Genomic DNA, 16,556 nt, shown 5'->3' on the forward strand with positions numbered 1-16,556 from the left:
CTCAATCACTGTCGACTTCCTTTGATCTTTCTTTCTTCTTTCACTTCACCTTCGCCTTCAGTATATCTTTCGGCCCTCTTAAGAGACACACCCCCTTGCAGCCACTTCTATACTTCTGTCACCTAATTATTTTCCTATCCTTTCCCCTGTAACGTTGCTGATCCTAGCTATAGCATCACTATCCAGAATCTGTTCACCTGAGTTATGTTCCTCTTATCCCCACGCATCTAATAATCAGCTCTTGGTCTCCCTCCACCTCTCACGAGACATAGTCTGAGGCAGTGTCTCCATCTTGGAGAGACAATCCCTTGCACTTGTGTTGTTCTACTGGCGCTGCCGGCTTGAGCTTTGGTCAGCAGTGGCAAAAGAAGGACTAATGGAAAGTGAACGTATACTGGAGCAACAGAGTGTATGGATTTATAAGAGCTTGATTAAATGAGAAAAAAAGAGTTTAGTTGAGAGAAAAAATGCAACCTGGCCCGTACAGGGATCAAACCCGTGACCTTGGCGTTATTAGCACCACGCTCTAACCAACTGAGCTAACCGGCCATAAGTACTAAAGATGTCCTTTTTCCATGTAATGCAGATATATAGAAGAGTTGGTCTCACTATCACAATTCCTTCATACTTTTCTCCTTCCGCCCCCTGTCTGGATTACAATAACAAGAGCTGTGGAGTGCTGCACGCCAGCCTCAGTGCCTCTTCTTTCACTCAATCTCACTGTGTGCTGTGATATCTTTGTAACATCGCTTGTTGCCGGAAAAAAGGAAAGGATGGATAGTATTTTTATTCTTTTACAACAAAACCCAAAATGCATCGGCTTGCTTGCTCATTAAGTTTACAAGGCCAGCTGCTTTTGAGATATTATATTTATAGTGGTTATTCGGCGTTGGAGGTAAGAGAGTTTTTTTTAGGTCTGGCCGTTCCTTCTGCTTCAAATTACTTGAGCTCATGTCAACAAAGTAACAACAAAACATAGCCAACGGTTCGTTGCTCAAGCCTTCCCTACTGCGCCTTCCCATGTCTCTCCTGCCGACCACAGTGCAGGAAATCTGAGTTTGCATTTGCGCGAAGAGACGTACAACACAAGAAGGTGCGCTTTTGTGCGCCGGGCACCACCCGGCCTGTGCATTCCTCACTGTCGTGAGATCAGTTTACTCAGCAGAGCATGACGCTGCAATTGGTTAGTAGGGCAGGCCTGACCAGAATAGTATATTTGGGGTCATATATTTGATTGCATTTTTAAAACAGTAACAGAACTTAACTGCAATGTTTAAATAGGTCTAGACATATTTAAACAGTGTCAATTTATGGAAGAATTGTGGACAATTCAGAGGGGAGGCACCAATGTTTTTTTTTCCCATTGGGTGGATGCGGCATTAAAGAGTTTGAAGACCACTGGTTTAAGTGGACACTAATATACCTGGATGCTCCTGAATCCTCGCAACAGATGCCAGCAAACCTGGCTGGAGAGCTACTGTGTTGGACTGATCCTGTCGATTCAAGTGGTCTTTCCTAGAGAGTCGGAGGTCATGGAAATAGATGGAGTTGATGGTAATCTTCAGGACTTTGAAGTTTTCCCATCATCATCTGTCTCAAAATAATGTGCTAGTAAAGACAGAGGATAAGGTAGCTGTCTTTTACATTAACCAACAGTGAAGCATGCATTCAAAATCCCTCAATGCAATAGCAGAACAATTGGGTTATTGGGCAGAGATCAACCTGTTGCACACGTCGGCAGTACACATCAAGGGCACCGACAATGTGATGGCAGACAGCTGGAGGTTTCCAAATTTGCTGGAGTTGACGTTATCCAGGTCGTTGTTTTGAGAGATATGCCGAGAGTTTGTGAAACCCTTTCTGGATCTCTTTTCAAACAAGGACAATGCTCATCTTTGTCGATTCTGATCCAGGCTTCCGGAACAAGGAGCCTAGGTAGTGGACGTATTGGTGATAAAGTGGCTGAGAAGTCTCCTTTATACTATCCCCCACTTTTTATTGATCCAGATGGTTCTCTTCAAGTCTCAGCAGCGGGAGGGAACTTTATTCTTGTGGGCCCTTATTGGCCAGAGATGTCATGGTTTCCTCTTCTGAACCCCTGGCTCTTCTACCTCCTTGAGTACTGCTCAAGTGTGTCTCTCTCAGAACGTCGTCCCTGACCTTCTTGCTCCAACTCACTCTATCGCTTTGGAGGTTGAGAAGTCTGGACTGCTAGCAAAAGGTCTTTCCTCTTCCTTAGTGGAGTTAATTCAGCACTACAGCAGGCCTTCTACTTCGAAGTCTTACTCAAAGAACTGGAAGTCTTTTGAGACGTGATGTTCTGCTCATGATCTTTTGGCACCTACCTGTAGTTTGTCTGCTATTTTGCATTTTCTTCTGAATGGGTTTCAGTTGAATCTCTTTCCACTCTGAAAGCTCATTGCTTTGCGATAAAGGTTTTTAGGGACTTTTCTGTACCTTCGTCGATGTTACAATCTTTGGTGTCTAGACTGTTCTGATCTTTTGTCAATTGTAAGACCAGTTGAAAAATCCCTTTTCTCCAACTCAGAATCTTCCTACTCTTTTATAGGCTTTGCAATTTTATCTCTTTGAGGATCTGGATACTGTAGACATAAAGATTGTTTCCTATAAAGTTATTTTCCTATTTCCTATCACCTTGCTGAGAACAATTGGGGAGCTGGGAGCCTTAAAATGCTGTCCTCTCTTCATTTGATACTTTGGAAGATGGGGTAACTTTAAGGCCTCGCCTTACCTTTGCTGCAAAGGTTAAGTCTATTTTTGATAGATCTTAGGAAATAACTCTTCCTTCTTTCATTCCCTCTCCTTCCTCTCGGAGGAACATTTGCTGAATACACTTGATGATTAAAGAGCTCTTTTCATTTATGTCACCAGGCCTCTGCAGTTTAGGAAAACCGACTCCTTGTTTGTGACTTTTGGACAGCCTGGAAAAGACAAGAAGGTGACTTTTATGACTCTGAGTAGGTGGATTAAGTTGTCAATTTTTCTGACTTTGCAAGGCTTTTTAGAATATCTTCCAGTTCAGGGATGGTCTACGAGAGGAATGGCCACCTCCTGGGTTGAATTCCAGTGAGTAACAATCTAGGAAATTCCTAGGGTGGCTACTTGGTCCTCAGAGCATACATTTGTCAAGCATTATGGCTTAATAATTTTTCTGTTTTGCATTTGAGTACCAATGTTTTGAACTCTGCATTACCCTTAGTCCATCTTGTCTTTGTCACAAACATTACATCCTGCCCACCTTCCCATCAGTCCTTTGGCAAGGGCTTGGCACCCAGGTTGTGTGCATGGGGCTAGCATTTAAGGATCCTCCTGTTCTTTCTTCCTGTTGGAAGGTGACATCACCTTACTTTGTAATGACTGTCACAAGGACGCAATGGACTAAGGCTAATGAAGATTACCAATAAGTAACCAACGCATCACCACTCTTTCTGAATGTGCGTGGCTCATTCTGCAGGACTTGTTCTTTGTATAATTCCTGGATTTTCAGAAGCCCTTTGATGGCAGCACCCCCACACTGAAAATTGTTTCAGCACCACTGTACAAGGGTCAGTTGTCATGCTCATCTGCGGCGTAAATTTGCATTGAAGTAGTCTAACTCCCCAGGCCTTGTCTTTTGCTCAATTTGCCTTTGTGAGTTTTCTCTCAATCATTGTCGACTTCCTTTGATCTTTCTTTCTTCTTTCACTTCACCTTCGCCTTCAGTGTATCTTTCGGCCCTCTTAAGAGACACACCCCCTTGCAGCCACTTCTATACTTCTGTCACCTAATTATTTTCCTATCCTTTCCCCTGTAACGTTGCTGATCCTAGCTATAGCATCACTATCCAGAATCTGTTCACCTGAGTTATGTTCCTCTTATCCCCACGCATCTAATAATCAGCTCTTGGTCTCCCTCCACCTCTCACGAGACATAGTCTGAGGCAGTGTCTCCATCTTGGAGAGACAATCTCTTGCACTTGTGTTGTTTTACTGGCGCTGCCGGCTTGAGCTTTGGTCAGCAGTGGCAAAAGATGGACGAATGGAAAGTGAACGTATACTGGAGCAACAGAGTGTATGGATTTATAAGAGCTTGATTAAATGAGAAAAAAAGAGTTTAGTTGAGAGAAAAAATGCAACCTGGCCCGTATGGGCATCAAACCCGCGACCTTGGCGTTATTAACACCACACTCTAACAAACTGAGCTAACCGGCCATGGGTACTAAAGATATCCTTTTTCCATGTAATGCAGATAGATAGAAGAGTTGGTCTCACTATCGCAATTCCTTCATACTTTTCTCCTTCCGCCCCCTGTCTGGATTTCAATAACAAGAGCTGTGGAGTGCTGCACGCCAGCCTCAGTGCCTCTTCTTTCACTCAATCTCACTGTGTGCTGTGATATCTTTGTAACATCGCTTGTTGCCGGAAAAAAAGGAAAGGATGGATAGTATTTTTATTCTTTTACAACAAAACCCAAAATGCATCGGCTTGCTTGCTCATCAAGTTTACAAGGCCAGCTGCTTTTGAGATATTATAATTATAGTGGTTATTCGGCGTTGGAGGTAAGAGAGTTTTTTTTAGGTCTGGCCGTTCCTTCTGCTTCAAATTACTTGAGCTCATGTCAACAAAGTAACAACAAAACATAGCCAACGGTTCGTTCCTCAAGCCTTCCCTCCTGCGCCTTCCCATGTCTCTCCTGCCGACCACAGTGCAGGAAATCTGAGTTTGCATTTGCGCGAAGAGACGTAAAACACAAGAAGGCGCGCTTTCGTGCGCCGGGCACCACCCGGCCTGTGCATTCCTCACTGTCGTGAGATCAGTTTACTCAGCAGAGCATGACGCTGCAATTGGTTAGTAGGGCAGGCCTGACCAGAATTGTATATTTGGGGTCATGTATTTGATTGCATTTTTAAAACAGTAACAGAACTTAACTGCAATGTTTAAATAGGTATAGACATATTTAAACAGTGTCAATTTAATAGAAGAATTGTGGACAATTCAGAGGGGAGGCACCAATGTTTTTTTTTCCCATTGGGTGGATGCGGCATTAAAGAGTTTGAAGACCACTGGTCTAAGTGGACACTAATATACCTGGATGCTCCTGAATCCTCGCAACAGATGCCAGCAAACCTGGCTGGAGAGCTACTGTGTTGGACTGATCCTGTCGATTCAAGTGGTCTTTCCTAGAGAGTCGGAGGTCATGGAAATAGATGGAGTTGATGGTAATCTTCAGGGCTTTGAAGTTTTCCCATCATCATCTGTCTCAAAAAAATGTGCTAGTAAAGACAGAGAATAAGGTAGCTGTCTTTTACATTAACCAACAGTGAAGCATGCATTCAAAATCCCTCAATGCAATAGCAGAACAATTGGGTTATTGGGCAGAGATCAACCTGTTGCACGCGTCGGCAGTACACATCAAGGGCACCGACAATGTGATGGCAGACAGCTGGAGGTTTCCAAATTTGCTGGAGTTGACGTTATCCAAGTCGTTGTTTTGAGAGATATGCCGAGAGTTTGTGAAACCCTTTCTGGATCTCTTTTCAAACAAGGACAATGCTCATCTTTGTCGATTCTGATCCAGGATTCCGGAACAAGGACCCTAGGTAGTGGACGTATTGGTGATAAAGTGGCTGAGAAGTCTCCTTTATACATTCCCCCACTTTTTATTGATCCAGATTGTTCTCTTCAAGTCTCAGCAGGGGGGAGGGAACTTTATTCTTGTGGGCCCTTATTGGCCAGAGATGTCATGGTTTCCTCTTCTGAACCCCTGGCTCTTCTACCTCCTTGAGTACTGCTCAAGTGTGTCTCTCTCAGAACGTCGTCCCTGACCTACTTGCTCCAACTCACTCTATCGCTTTGGAGGTTGAGAAGTCTGGACTGCTAGCAAAGGGTCTTTCCTCTTCCTTAGTGGAGTTAATTCAGCACTCCAGCAGGCCTTCTACTTCAAAGTCTTACTCAAAGAACTGGAAGTCTTTTGAGACGTGATGTTCTGCTCATGATCTTTTGGCACCTACCTGTAGTTTGTCTGCTATTTTGCATTTTCTTCTGAATGGGTTTCAGTTGAATCTCTTTCCACTCTGAAAGCTCATTGCTTTGCGATAAAGGTTTTTAGGGACTTTTCTGTACCTTCGTCGATGTTACAATCTTTGGTGTCTAGACTGTTCTGATCTTTTGTTAATTGTAAGACCAGTTGAAAAATCCCTTTTCTCCAACTCAGAATCTTCCTACTCTTTTATAGGCTTTGCAATTTTATCTCTTTGAGGATCTGGATACTGTAGACATAAAGATTGTTTCCTATAAAGTTATTTTCCTATTTCCTATCACCTTGCTGAGAACAATTGGGGAGCTGGGAGCCTTAAAATGCTGTCCTCTCTTCATTTGATACTTTGGAAGATGGGGTAACTTTAAGGCCTAGCCTTACTTTTGCTGCAAAGGTTAAGTCTATTTTTGATAGATCTTAGGAAATAATTCTTCCTTCTTTCATTCCCTCTCCTTCCTCTCCGGAGGAACATTTGCTGAATACACTTGATGTTTAAAGAGCTCTTTTCATTTATGTCACCAGGCCTCTGCAGTTCAGGAAAACCGACTCCTTGTTTGTGACTTTTGGACAGCCTGGAAAAGACAAGAAGGTGACTTTTATGACTCTGAGTAGGTGGATTAAGTTGTCAATTTTTCTGACTTTGCAAGGCTTTTTAGAATATCTTCCAGTTCAGGGATGGTCTACGAGAGGAATGGCCACCTCCTGGGTTGAATTCCAGTGAGTAACAATCTAGGAAATTCCAAGGGTGGCTACTTGGTCCTCAGAGCATACATTTGTCAAGCATTATGGCTTCATAATTTTTCTGTTTTGCATTTGAGTACCAATGTTTTGAACTCTGCATTACCCTTAGTCCATCTTGTCTTTGTCACAAACATTACATCCTGCCCACCTTCCCATCAGTCCTTTGGCAAGGGCTCGGCACCCAGGTTGGGTGCATGGGGCTAGCATTTAAGGATCCTCCTGTTCTTTCTTCCTGTTGGAAGGTGACATCACCTTACTTTGTAATGACTGTCACAAGGACGCAATGGACTAAGGCTAATGAAGATTACCAATAAGTAACCAACGCATCACCACTCTTTCTGAATGTGCGTGGCTCATTCCGCAGGACTTGTTCTTTGTATAATTCCTGGATTTTCAGAAGCCCTTTGATGGCAGCACCCCCACACTGAAAATTGTTTCAGCACCACTGTACAAGGGTCAGTTGTCATGCTCATCTGCGGCGTAAATTTGCATTGAAGTAGTCTAACTCCCCAGGCCTTGTCTTTTGCTCAATTTGCCTTTGTGAGTTTTCTCTCAATCACTGTCGACTTCCTTTGATCTTTCTTTCTTCTTTCACTTCACCTTCGCCTTCAGTGTATCTTTCGGCCCTCTTAAGAGACACACCCCCTTGTAGCCACTTCTATACTTCTGTCACCTAATTATTTTCCTATCCTTTCCCCTGTAACGTTGCTGATCCTAGCTATAGCATCACTATCCAGAATCTGTTCACCTGAGTTATGTTCCTCTTATCCCCACGCATCTAATAATCAGCTCTTGGTCTCCCTCCACCTCTCACGAGACATAGTCTGAGGCAGTGTCTCCATCTTGGAGAGACAATCCCTTGCACTTGTGTTGTTCTACGGGCGCTGCCGGCTTGAGCTTTGGTCAGCAGTGGCAAAAGAAGGACTAATCGAAAGTGAACGTATACTGGAGCAACAGAGTGTATGGATTTATAAGAGCTTGATTAAATGAGAAAAAAAGAGTTTAGTTGAGAGAAAAAATGAAACCTGGCCCATACGGGGATCGAACCCGCGACCTTGGCGTTATTAGCACCACGCTCTAACAAACTGAGCTAACTGGCCATGAGTACTAAAGATATCCTTTTTCCATGTAATGCAGATAGATAGAAGAGTTGGTCTCACTACCACAATTCCTTCATACTTTTCTCCTTCCGCCCCCTGTCTGGATTACAATAACAAGAGCTGTGGAGTGCTGCACGCCAGCCTCAGTGCCTCTTCTTTCACTCAATCTCACTGTGTGCTGTGATATCTTTGTAACATCGCTTGTTGCCGGAAAAAAAGGAAAGAATGGATAGTATTTTTATTCTTTTACAACAAAACCCAAAATGCATTGGCTTGCTTGCTCATTAAGTTTACAAGGCCAGCTGCTTTTGAGATATTATAATTATAGTGGTTATTCGGCGTTGGAGGTAAGAGAGTTTTTTTTAGGTCTGGCCGTTCCTTCTGCTTCAAATTACTTGAGCTCATGTCAACAAAGTAACAACAAAACATAGCCAACGGTTCGTTGCTCAAGCCTTCCCTACTGCGCCTTCCCATGTCTCTCCTGCCGACCACAGTGCAGGAAATCTGAGTTTGCATTTGCGCGAAGCGACGTACAACACAAGAAGGCGCGCTTTTGTGCGCCGGGCACCACCCGGCCTGTGCATTCCTCACTCTCGTGAGATCAGTTTACTCAGCAGAGCATGACGCTGCAATTGGTTAGTAGGGCAGGCCTGACCAGAATAGTATATTTGGGGTCATGTATTTGATTGCATTTTTAAAACAGTAACAGAACTTAACTGCAATGTTTAAATAGGTCTAGACATATTTAAACAGTGTCAATTTAATAGAAGAATTGTGGACAATTCAGAGGGGAGGCACCAATGTTTTTTTTTCCCATTGGGTGGATGCGGCATTAAAGAGTTTGAAGACCACTGGTTTAAGTGGACACTAATATACCTGGATGCTCCTGAATCCTCGCAACAGATGCCAGCAAACCTGGCTGGAGAGCTACTGTGTTGGACTGATCCTGTCGATTCAAGTGGTCTTTCCTAGAGAGTCGGAGGTCATGGAAATAGATGGAGTTGATGGTAATCTTCAGGGCTTTGAAGTTTTCCCATCATCATCTGTTTCAAAAAAATGTGCTAGTAAAGACAGAGGATAAGGTAGCTGTCTTTTACATTAACCAACAGTGAAGCATGCATTCAAAATCCCTCAATGCAATAGCAGAACAATTGGGTTATTGGGCAGAGATCAACCTGTTGCACACGTCGCCAGTACACATCAAGGGCACCGACAATGTGATGGCAGACAGCTGGAGGTTTCCAAATTTGCTGGAGTTGACGTTATCCAGGTCGTTGTTTTGAGAGATATGCCGAGAGTTTGTGAAACCCTTTCTGGATCTCTTTTCAAACAAGGACAATGCTAATCTTTGTCGATTCTGATCCAGGCTTCCGGAACAAGGAGCCTAGGTAGTGGACGTATTGGTTATAAAGTGGCTGAGAAGTCTCCTTTATACATTCCCCCACTTTTTATTGATCCAGATGGTTCTCTTCAAGTCTCAGCAGGGGCAGGGAACTTTATTCTTGTGGGCCCTTATTGGCCAGAGATGTCATGGTTTCCTCTTCTGAACCCCTGGCTCTTCTACCTCCTTGAGTACTGCTCAAGTGTGTCTCTCTCAGAACGTCGTCCCTGACCTTCTTGCTCCAACTCACTCTATCGCTTTGGAGGTTGAGAAGTCTGGACTGCTAGCAAAAGGTCTTTCCTCTTCCTTAGTGGAGTTAATTCAGCACTACAGCAGGCCTTCTACTTCGAAGTCTTACTCAAAGAACTGGAAGTCTTTTGAGACGTGATGTTCTGCTCATGATCTTTTGGCACCTACCTGTAGTTTGTCTGCTATTTTGCATTTTCTTCTGAATGGGTTTCACTTGAATCTCTTTCCACTCTGAAAGCTCATTGCTTTGCGATAAAGGTTTTTAGGGACTTTTCTGTACCTTCGTCGATGTTACAATCTTTGGTGTCTAGACTGTTCTGATCTTTTGTCAATTGTAAGACCAGTTGAAAAATCCCTTTTCTCCAACTCAGAATCTTCCTACTCTTTTATAGGCTTTGCAATTTTATCTCTTTGAGGATCTGGATACTGTAGACATAAAGATTGTTTCCTATAAAGTTATTTTCCTATTTCCTATCACCTTGCTGAGAACAATTGGGGAGCTGGGAGCCCTAAAATGCTGCCCTCTTTTAATTTGATACTTTGGAAGATGGGGTAACTTTAAGGCCTAGCCTTACCTTTGCTGCAAAGGTTAAGTCTATTTTTGATAGATCTTAGGAAATAATTCTTCCTTCTTTCATTCCCTCTCCTTCCTCTCCGGAGGAACATTTGCTGAATACACTTGATGTTTAAAGAGCTCTTTTCATTTATGTCACCAGGCCTCTGCAGTTCAGGAAAACCGACTCCTTGTTTGTGACTTTTGGACAGCCTGGAAAAGACAAGAAGGTGACTTTTATGACTCTGAGTAGGTGGATTAAGTTGTCAATTTTTCTGACTTTGCAAGGCTTTTTAGAATATCTTCCAGTTCAGGGATGGTCTACGAGAGGAATGGCCACCTCCTGGGTTGAATTCCAGTGAGTAACAATCTAGGAAATTCCTAGGGTGGCTACTTGGTCCTCAGAGCATACATTTGTCAAGCATTATGGCTTAATAATTTTTCTGTTTTGCATTTGAGTACCAATGTTTTGAACTCTGCATTACCCTTAGTCCATCTTGTCTTTGTCACAAACATTACATCCTGCCCACCTTCCCATCAGTCCTTTGGCAAGGACTTGGCACCCAGGTTGGGTGCATGGGGCTAGCATTTAAGGATCCTCCTGTTCTTTCTTCCTGTTGGAAGGTGACATCACCTTACTTTGTAATGACTGTCACAAGGACGCAATGGACTAAGGCTAATGAAGATTACCAATAAGTAACCAACGCATCACCACTCTTTCTGAATGTGCGTGGCTCATTCCGCAGGACTTGTTCTTTGTATAATTCCTGGATTTTCAGAAGCCCTTTGATGGCAGCACCCCCACACTGAAAATTGTTTCAGCACCACTGTACAAGGGTCAGTTGTCATGCTCATCTGCGGCGTAAATTTGCATTGAAGTAGTCTAACTCCCCAGGCCTTGTCTTTTGCTCAATTTGCCTTTGTGAGTTTTCTCTCAATCACTGTCGACTTCCTTTGATCTTTCTTTCTTCTTTCACTTCACCTTCGCCTTCAGAGTATCTTTCGGCCCTCTTAAGAGACACACCCCCTTGTAGCCACTTCTATACTTCTGTCACCTAATTATTTTCCTATCCTTTCCCCTGTAACGTTGCTGATCCTAGCTATAGCATCACTATCCAGAATCTGTTCACCTGAGTTATGTTCCTCTTATCCCCACGCATCTAATAATCAGCTCTTGGTCTCCCTCCACCTCTCACGAGACATAGTCTGAGGCAGTGTCTCCATCTTGGAGAGACAATCCCTTGCACTTGTGTTGTTCTACTGGCGCTGCCGGCTTGAGCTTTGGTCAGCAGTGGCAAAAGAAGGACTAATGGAAAGTGAACGTATACTGGAGCAACAGAGTGTATGGATTTATAAGAGCTTGATTAAATGAGAAAAAAAGAGTTTAGTTGAGAGAAAAAATGCAACCTGACCCGTACGGGGATCGAAGCCGCGACCTTGGCGTTATTAGCACCACACTCTAACCAACTGAGCTAAGCAGCCATGCGTACTAAAAATATCCTTTTTCCATGTAATGCAGATAGATAGAAGAGTTGGTCTCACCATCACAATTCCTTCATACTTTTCTCCTTCCGCCCCCTGTCTGGATTACAATAACAAGAGCTGTGGAGTGCTGCACGCCAGCCTCAGGGCCTCTTCTTTCACTCAATCTCACTGTGTGCTGTGATATCTTTGTAACATCGCTTATTGCCGGAAAAAAAGAAAAGGATGGATAGTATTTTTATTCTTTTACAACAAAACCAGAAATGCATCGGCTTGCTTGCTCATTAAGTTTACAAGGCCAGCTGCTTTTGAGATATTATAATTATAGTGGTTATTCGGCGTTGGAGGTAAGAGAGTTTTTTTTAGGTCTGGCCGTTCCTTCTGCTTCAAATTACTTGAGCTCATGTCAACAAAGTAACAACAAAACATAGCCAACGGTTCGTTGCTCAAGCCTTCCCTACTGCGCCTTCCCATGTCTCTCCTGCCGACCACAGTGCAGGAAATCTGAGTTTACATTTGCGCGAAGAGACGTACAACACAAGAAGGCGCGCTTTTGTGCGCCGGGCACCACCCGGCCTGTGCATTCCTCACTCTCGTGAGATCAGTTTACTCAGCAGAGCATGACGCTGCAATTGGTTAGTAGGGCAGGCCTGACCAGAATTGTATATTTGGGGTCATGTATTTGATTGCATTTTTAAAACAGTAACAGAACTTAACTGCAATGTTTAAATAGGTCTAGACATATTTAAACAGTGTCAATTTAATAGAAGAATTGTGGACAATTCAGAGGGGAGGCACCAATGTTTTTTTTTCCCATTGGGTGGATGCGGCATTAAAGAGTTTGAAGACCACTGGTTTAAGAGGACACTAATATACCTGGATGCTCCTGAATCCTCGCAACAGATGCCAGCAAACCTGGCTGGAGAGCTACTGTGTTGGACTGATCCTGTCGATTCAAGTGGTCTTTCCTAGAGAGTCGGAGGTCATGGAAATAGATGGAGGTGATGGTAATCTTCAGGGCTTTGAAGTTTTCCCATCATCATCTGTCTCAAAAAAATGTGCTAGTAAAGACAGAGGATAAGGTAGCTGTCTTTTACATTAACCAACAGTGAAGCATGCATTCAAAATCCCTCAATGCAATAGCAGAACAATTGGGTTATTGGGCAGAGATCAACCTGTTGCACACGTCGGCAGTACACATCAAGGGCACCGACAATGTGATGGCAGACAGATGGAGGTTTCCAAATTTGCTGGAGTTGACGTTATCCAGGTCGTTGTTTTGAGAGATTTGCCGAGAGTTTGTGAAACCCTTTCTGGATCTCTTTTCAAACAAGGACAATGCTCATCTTTGTCGATTCTGATCCAGGCTTCCGGAACAAGGAGCCTAGGTAGTGGACGTATTGGTGATAAAGTGGCTGAGAAGTCTCCTTTATACATTCCCCCACTTTTTATTGATCCAGATGGATCTGTTCAAGTCTCAGCAGGGGGGAGGGAACTTTATTCTTGTGGGCCCTTATTGGCCAGAGATGTCATGGTTTCCTCTTCTGAACCCCTGGCTCTTCTACCTCCTTGAGTACTGCTCACGTGTGTCTCTCTCAGAACGTCGTCCCTGACCTTCTTGCTCCAACTCACTCTATCGCTTTGGAGGTTGAGAAGTCTGGACTGCTAGCAAAGGGTCTTTCCTCTTCCTTAGTGGAGTTAATTCAGCACTCCAGCAGGCCTTCTACTTCGAAGTCTTACTCAAAGAACTGGAAGTCTTTTGAGACGTGATGTTCTGCTCATGATCTTTTGGCACCTACCTGTAGTTTGTCTGCTATTTTGCATTTTCTTCTGAATGGGTTTCACTTGAATCTCTTTCCACTCTGAAAGCTCATTGCTTTGCGATAAAGGTTTTTAGGGACTTTTCTGTACCTTCGTCGATGTTACAATCTTTGGTGTCTAGACTGTTCTGATCTTTTGTCAATTGTAAGACCAGTTGAAAAATCACTTTTCTCCAACTCAGAATCTTCCTACTCTTTTATAGGCTTTGCAATTTTATCTCTTTGAGGATCTGGATACTGTAGACATAAAGATTGTTTCCTATAAAGTTATTTTCCTATTTCCTATCACCTTGCTGAGAACAATTGGGGAGCTGGGAGCCTTAAAATGCTGTCCTCTCTTCATTTGATACTTTGGAAGATGGGGTAACTTTAAGGCCTAGCCTTACCTTTGCTGCAAAGGTTAAGTCTATTTTTGATAGATCTTAGGAAATAATTCTTCCTTCTTTCATTCCCTCTCCTTCCTCTCCGTAGGAACATTTGCTGAATACACTTGATGTTTAAAGAGCTCTTTTCATTCATGTCACCAGGCCTCTGCAGTTCAGGAAAACCGACTCCTTGTTTGTGACTTTTGGACAGCCTGGAAAAGACAAGAAGGTGACTTTTATGACTCTGAGTAGGTGGATTAAGTTGTCAATTTGTCTGGCTTTGCAAGGCTTTTTAGAATATCTTCCAGTTCAGGGATGGTCTACGAGAGGAATGGCCACCTCCTGGGTTGAATTCCAGTGAGTAACAATCTAGGAATTTCCTAGGGTGGCTACTTGGTCCTCAGAGCATACATTTGTCAAGCATTATGGCTTAATAATTTTTCTGTTTTGCATTTGAGTACCAATGTTTTGAACTCTGCATTACCCTTAGTCCATCTTGTCTTTGTCACAAACATTACATCCTGCCCACCTTCCCATCAGTCCTTTGGCAAGGGCTTGGAACCCAGGTTGGGTGCATGGGGCTAGCATTTAGGGACCCTCCTGTTCTTTCTTCCTGTTGGAAGGTGACATCACCTTACTTTGTAATGACTGTCACAAGGACGCAATGGACTAAGGCTAATGAAGATTACCAATAAGTAACCAACGCATAGCAACTACAATACTGGAACAAGGTGGTTGATGCTTAGCGACGCACATCTGAAACCAAGAAACAAAAAACAACAAACACAATAGTATGTCGTCAGCAAGTCCTGTGGCGGGTGCCAGCCTGGTGCAGAGAAACCCAACCACCGAGGGTTCCAAGGTGCACACACACAGAGGTGGATGGCGACAACCACCTCTGTCGAGCGCTGTAGGTTACAAAATCTAAGAAAAGAGCAAACCGGGGCACTCCAAACAAAGAGAGTCCAAAAGTCGGGTGACTTAGTGTGGAAAAGTTTAATCCTCAGTAATTGGTCGTTGAATCATAGTTCAAAATTGTTTGAATCCACATATGAGAAAGTATATAGCAGGTTACAATAACAAACTGACTCCTCAGAATGAACAGGCATAGATGAGCAACAAAACAGCCAACACGTGTTTCGTCCTCTCGGACTTTTTCAAGGCTGTTTCTAACCGTAGAGTTCGGGAAGCAAATAACAAAGGCGTATGTGCTTGCCACTGCAGCGTCTGATACCGCTGCCGTTTCACCATATGGAACGGCAGCGGTATCAGACGCTGCAGTGGCAAGCACATACGCCTTTGTTATTTGCTTCCCGAACTCTACGGTTAGAAACAGCCTTGAAAAAGTCCGAGAGGACGAAACACGTGTTGGCTGTTTTGTTGCTCATCTATGCCTGTTCATTCTGAGGAGTCAGTTTGTTATTGTAACCTGCTATATACTTTCTCATATGTGGATTCAAACAATTTTGAACTATGATTCAACAACCAATTACTGAGGATTAAACTTTTCCACACTAAGTCACCCGACTTTTGGACTCTCTTTGTTTGGAGTGCCCCGGTTTGCTCTTTTCTTAGATTAAGTAACCAACGCATCACCACTCTTTCTGAATGTGCGTGGCTCATTCCGCAGGACTAGTTCTTTGTATGATTCCTGGATTTTCAGAAGCCCTTTGATGGCAGCACCCCCACACTGAAAATTGTTTCAGCACCACTGTACAAGGGTCAGTTGTCATGCTCATCTGCGGCGTAAATTTGCATTGAAGTAGTCTAACTCCCCAGGCCTTGTCTTTTGCTCAATTTGCCTTTGTGAGTTTTCTCTCAATCACTGTCGACTTCCTTAGATCTTTCTTTCTTCTTCCACTTCACCTTCGCCTTCAGTGTATCTTTCGGCCCTCTTAAGAGACACACCCTCTTGTAGCCACTTCTATACTTCTGTCACCTAATTATTTTCCTATCCTTTCCCCTGTAACGTTGCTGATCCTAGCTATAGCATCACTATCCAGAATCTGTTCACCTGGGTTATGTTCCTCTTATCCCCACGCATCTAATAATCAGCTCTTGGTCTCCCTCCACCTCTCACGAGACATAGTCTGAGGCAGTGTCTCCATCTTGGAGAGACAATCCCTTGCACTTGTGTTGTTCTACTGGCGCTGCCAGCTTGAGCTTTGGTCAGCAGTGGCAAAAGAAGGACTAATGGAAAGTGAACGTATACTGGAGCAACAGAGTGTATGGATTTATAAGAGCTTGATTAAATGAGAAAAAAAGAGTTTAGTTGAGAGAAAAAATGCAACCTGGCCCGTACAGGGATCGAACCCGCAACCTTGGTGTTATTAGCACCACTCTCTAACCAACTGAGCTAACCAGCCATGAGTACTGCAGATATCCCTTTTCCATGTAATGCAGATAGATAGAAGAGTTGGTCTCACTATCGAAATTCCTTCATACTTTTCTCCTTCCGCCCCCTGTCTGGATTACAATAACAAGAGCTGTGGAGTGCTGCACGCCAGCCTCAGTGCCTCTTCTTTCACTCAATCTCACTGTGTGCTGTGATATCTTTGTAACATCGCTTTTTGCCGGAAAAAAAGGAAAGGATGGATAGTATTTTTATTCTTTTACAACAAAACCCAAAATGCATCGGCTTGCTTGGTCATTAGGTTTACAAGGCCAGCTGCTTTTGAGATATTATAATTATAGTGGTTATTCGGCGTTGGAGGTAAGAGAGTTTTTTTTAGGTCTGGCCATTCCTTCTGCTTCAAATTACTTGAGCTCATGTCAACAAAGTAACAACAAAACATAGCCAACGGTTCGTTGCTCAAGCCTTCCCTACTG

The 16,556-nt window shown here is 43.5% G+C and overlaps 2 non-coding genes across 2 annotated transcripts; both read right to left on the reverse strand.

The window, feature by feature from the left end:
• Window positions 1-475: 475 nt before the first annotated feature.
• TRNAI-AAU (transfer RNA isoleucine (anticodon AAU)) lies at window positions 476-549 on the reverse strand. Its single transcript has one exon. It is a non-coding gene; the product is annotated as a tRNA-Ile (tRNA).
• Window positions 550-7,803: 7,254 nt separating this feature from the next.
• On the reverse strand, window positions 7,804-7,877 carry TRNAI-AAU (transfer RNA isoleucine (anticodon AAU)). The gene has a single exon. It is a non-coding gene; the product is annotated as a tRNA-Ile (tRNA).
• Between the last annotated feature and the right edge of the window lie 8,679 nt (window positions 7,878-16,556).

The sequence above is a fragment of the Pleurodeles waltl genome, chromosome 12, assembly GCF_031143425.1.
Source record: "Pleurodeles waltl isolate 20211129_DDA chromosome 12, aPleWal1.hap1.20221129, whole genome shotgun sequence".
In the NCBI taxonomy this organism is placed as follows: domain Eukaryota; kingdom Metazoa; phylum Chordata; class Amphibia; order Caudata; family Salamandridae; genus Pleurodeles; species Pleurodeles waltl.